This window comes from Bos grunniens, chromosome 15, assembly GCF_055505025.1.
Source record: "Bos grunniens cultivar Pamir isolate PY7600 chromosome 15, Bosgru_T2T1.0, whole genome shotgun sequence".
NCBI classification, from domain to species: Eukaryota; Metazoa; Chordata; class Mammalia; order Artiodactyla; family Bovidae; genus Bos; species Bos grunniens.
This window is the reverse complement of record NC_141179.1, coordinates 80,132,480-80,137,538: the sequence shown is the minus strand read 5'-3', so window position 1 is coordinate 80,137,538 and position 5,059 is coordinate 80,132,480. Positions and strand designations below refer to the sequence as shown.

At 38.5% G+C, this 5,059-nt stretch overlaps 1 pseudogene; it reads left to right on the top strand.

Annotated features, from left to right (window-relative positions):
- Nucleotides 1-3,373: 3,373 nt before the first annotated feature.
- On the top strand, nt 3,374-4,327 carry LOC147358684 (olfactory receptor 1165-like; annotated as a pseudogene).
- The last annotated feature ends 732 nt before the right edge of the window (nt 4,328-5,059 follow it).

Sequence of the window (5,059 nt, the reverse complement as noted above, 5' to 3'; positions counted from 1 at the left end):
TGAAAAATGTATATTCAACAAGTTTTAATAAAACAGGGAAACACTGGGATACAATAATAACTGCAAATGCCATAATATCATATTTCTATTCAGTGTGATATTGAATCCATTTTTTACAAAAATGTACATGTCCAAATAAGAAAACTTAGAGGAAAGACTGAAATAAACATAACACAGAAACAACACTATGCTTGGTCTGTTGAACAGTAATTGTGATTTTCTCTTTCTGAATTTTGGAATTCATGTCTTCCATGATAAATATAAATATAAACAGGCTGATTGCTAGTGTTATTTTTCTAAGATGAGAAGATAAACATGCTCAAGCTTCCTATATGATTTAATGATTTAAAATAAATTATACTCTAAATGAGGATTACGGGATTTTCTTTAAATTGTCTTGTTTGTAGCTCATGGAACACATCCCAATCACAATTGTCTGGGGTGTGAATCCCCAAAGTCACTCAGGTAGACATAAACATACAGCATGGTCCCTGAGTTTAGTCCAAGTACAGCTCACCCTTGGGAGTGTCTCTATTTTTTAGTGAGAACAAAACAAAATTTTCTTTATGACTTTACTGAAATATACTTTGGTAGAGGTTACAATACTCTTATTACAAGCTTAAGCAATTTTAATTAAATGTAAGTATTTTTGTTAAACACTTTTCAAGATTCTTATTAAAAGAAGTCTTCAGTAAATCAATCTATAAAGACTACATGGCTTCTGGTGAGTTGTTTAAATTAAGTGATTTACTTTAATTTTGATGTGGGAAACTCTGAAATTAACAATATTTTTGGCAGAGAAACACCTATGCAACCCTAGTAGCAATGAAATGGTATTCATTTAATTCATTTAAGGGGAAGAATACAAGATATTGAACTTATTTCTTATATCTTTAAGATTCATGGGATGCATTTAGTTTTGAACTTTGCTTATATAGCTGAATGATGTCCTTGGTGGACATTCAAATAGTAGTATTAGTTTTCAATTAAAAATAAAAAATAATTAGGGAAATATTAAAAACAAATCTATAAAACTGTAGAGAAATATGCCAGATTTTGCATTAAATTTTTTGAGTTTAAAATCATGCAAGTAAAAGCAAGTTGGAGCAGTACAGCAAACTTGAGTTCTGAATTAAACCCCAAAGTAGTCTGAAATATGTTGCCTGGCATTTGGTATTAAAAGATAATAATGCTTTTATATACCAAAAAGAGTGTATTTTGTGCACAAAAATCAAAACTGCTGCAGTGAGTAAAACAAAAGAAGTAGCTATCAAGCAGTCTAGATAATGCAGTAATACTGTGCATGCTAAGTCTCTTCAGTCCTTTCTGACTCTTTATAAACAACCCTATGGACTGTAGCCCACCAGACTCCTCCGTCCATGGAATTCTCCAAGCAAGAATACCAGAGTGGATTACCATACACTCCTCCAGGGGATTTTGCCAACCCAGGGATAGAACCCATGTCTCTTATGTCTGCTGCCTTGGTAGTTTAGTTCTTTTAGAGATCACAGAAATCCTGACAGAAGAGTTCAGATTATAGGTAATTTATATGGAGATGATTTTGAATATGGGTAAGCATTTGAGCATGATTTTAAACTAAGATTTAATGAAAATTAGTCCTGAAGGATGGCTGTAGGCAGACTAAAAAAGACAGCTGATGGATAGAGGTGTGGTAGGTAGCAATAAAGATGGGAGTGCATTTTGAAGAATATGTTCATTTTACCCTAATTACATTTTTCACAACCTTAACCTTGGATGGAAAGGAAATCATAGAGATACAGACAAGGACAGGGAAAAATGGACAAAACAAAGCTTATGCCTTGATGGCTTGAGACATTAATGGAAATGTGCAGCTAAGAAGGAAACATTAGAAAGAATTAAGAAAAAGATTTCCTCTGTGTATGCATTTTTTCTACTTCTTAGTCACTATTTGCACCATTTCAGATTTCATAAAATTATAGATGGTGTTATATTGTAGAATATTTTGAGGTTATATATTTCAAATTCAAAGTAAACATGAAAAACAGCATTAGAAATACAAGAGATGAAACTAAATTTGGTGGGGGCCATTTATTACATGTGAAATTAAAGTCTTAAATGTTTTAGAAAATAATTAAAGTTGGACTTCCCTGATAGCTCAGCCAGTAAAGAATCTGCCTGCAATGCATGGGACCTCAGTTCAATTCCTGGGTTGGGAAGATCTGCTGGAGAAGGGATAGACTATGAACTCCAGTATTTCTGGTCTTCCCTTGTAACTCAGCTGGTAAAGAATCTACCTGTAATTTGGGAGACATAGGTCAATCCCTTGGTTGGGAAGATCCCCTGGAGAAGGGAATGGCTACCCACTCCACTACTCTAAACTAACTTCGGTGGGGGGCAATTATTACATGTGAAATTAAAGTCTTAAACATTTTAGAAAATAATTCACTAATTTAAGTTATATTTTATACATAATTGTGTAGTAAAAACAAATTCTTATACTAGAATTATTTTCTGAAGGTAAGGTTTCAGAGAGCTTAAGTTGTCAGAGACATATTAATAAGTGACTGAGGTTAAATTTGAAGGCAAGTTGACCTGATTAAAGAGTCTAGATTGTTAACAAGACATCAATCATATTCTCCAGGAGATACAATATGGGACCTTTTACCAAGAGTTGGCCAGTTGGTGAAATCATTAGGAAAGGTAAACCTGAGGCTTCTCTGATGAGATGGGTGCTGAATCTCTCAGTTGTATGACTTGTGACTCCATGGACTGTAGCCCACCAGCCTCCTCCATCCATCAGATTTCACCAGCAAGGATACTGGAGTGGGTTGCCCGTTCTTTCCCCTGGGGATATTCCTGACCCAGGGATTGAACTCTTAGCCCTTGCATCTCCTGCACTATCAGGAGGATTCTTTACCACCACACTACCTGGGAAGCCTCTCTCTGATCGGAGAGCACTAAGGAAAAGTGAGAAAAACAGAGGACATCCTGAGCAGTTAGAATGGCCTGAGCAAACATAAGAATTTGCAAGTGCAATCAACAAGTTCAATTAAATGAAGCTGAAGAAAGGAATTATCCATGTGAAAAAAAGGGAGACAGAACTGAGAACATTGAGAAAAGTCAAACAAAGACATATTCTGAGTCATCATGACACTCAGTTCTTCCCAGCCCATCCTCTCCTTGCCCCTCCATCAGAAGCTGACTTGCACTCTCCACACCTGTAGACACACGGTATACTGTTTGGGGTCCAACCGTGTCTTATTTGCATTCCTGGGAAATCCCAGACTTCACCACTGCAGACCAGTCCCCTGTCCAGGCTGGGAAAAAAATACCCTCTATTTCTGTCATGTCTGGTTGCTTAGGGTGAACTCTCTGGTTTTCCCTGGAAGGAACCATAATGATGGATATGAGAAATCAGAGTGCTGGAATCACCTTCATCCTCTCGGGCTTCTCAGAATACCCGCAGCTCCAGGTGCCCCTCTTCTTGGTCTTCTTGGCCGTCTATACTGTCTCTGTGGTGGGGAACCTGGGTATGATTGTGATCATCAGAATCAATCCCAAACTTCACACCCCCATGTACTTCTTTCTCAGACATCTCTCCTTTCTTGATTTTTGTTACTCTTCTGTAACCACACCCAAACTCTTAGAGATCTTGGTTGCGGACACAAGGACTATCTCCTGCGTGGGTTGCATGATGCAGTTCTTCCTTGGTTGCACACTTGTGATTACGGAGACGTTCATGTTAGCAGTGATGGCCTGTGACCGGTTTGTGGCTGTGTGTAACCCCCTGCTCTACACAGTTGCTATGTCTCCTAAGCTCTGCAGCCTCCTGGTCGCTGGAACCTACACATGGGGTGGACTGTGTTCCTTGACAATCACATGTTCTCTTTTGGAGCTGTCCTTCTGTGGTTCTAATGTCATACATCACTTTGGCTGTGAGTATTCTGCCATTGTCTCTGCCGCTTGCTCTGACTCTTACTTCAGTAAGATGACATGTTTTATCATTACTACTCTCAATGAGGTGTGTAGCCTCCTGATTATCCTCACCTCTTATATTTTCATAATTGTCACAATGATCAAGTTGCCTTCAGCTGGTGGACTCTGAAAAGCCTTCTCCACCTGTGCCTCCCACCTGACCACCATCACCATTTTCCATGGGGTCATGCTTCTTCTCTATTGTGTACCCAACTCTGGAAGCTCATAGCTCTTCATCAAAGTAGCCACTGTGCTTTACACAGTAGTGATCCCCATGCTAAATCCCCTTATCTACAGCCTTAGAAATAATGATGTGAAGGAGACCATCAGAAAATTAGTCAACACCAAAATGTTTTCTTACCCAATGTAATTTTGAGTGAGAAGAGAGATAGAGGAAAGCACTTTCTTAAATGTGCTTTATACAGTGTGTTGATGGTTATTACATTTTTTGTCAAATGTGTGCTTATCTGTTGATTAGTGTCCTATTCTTTGAAACCCCTTCTCTGTCCAAGGGGAATCTTCAGGCAAGAATACTGGAGTGGGTTGCTGTGCCCTCCTCCAGGGGATCTTCCCAAGCCAGGGATGGAACTCCTGTCTCCTGAAGTGCATGTTGATATTTTAGTGACTGAGACACAATGGGATACAATCTCTTGAGAAAATTAAATATCATATGAATATAATATGATTTTAAAACTGCACTGTGATTGTAAAATATCACCTTCAGTTTAAAAGAAAAAAAGAAAAAAATATGTTTATGTTTCACTTTCAGAGTGTTATAGGCAAAATAATGATCATCTAACACTGTCCATGGGCTTCCCTAGTGGCTCAGATGATAAAGAATCTGACTGCAATACGGGAGACATGGGTTCTTTCCCTGGGTAGGGAAGAGTCCCTAGAGAAGGGCATGACAACCCACTCCAGTATTCTTGCCTGGAAAATCCCCATGGACAGAGGAGCCTGATGGGCTACAGTCGATGGGGTCTCAAAGAGTCAGATAAGACTGAGCAGCTAAGCACAGCACAGCAAAAGGCTGTCCACATCCTAAAATCCTCAGAATTTGCAAATGACTTCTGTTCCATGTCTTCTTTCTTTCATTTTTTTC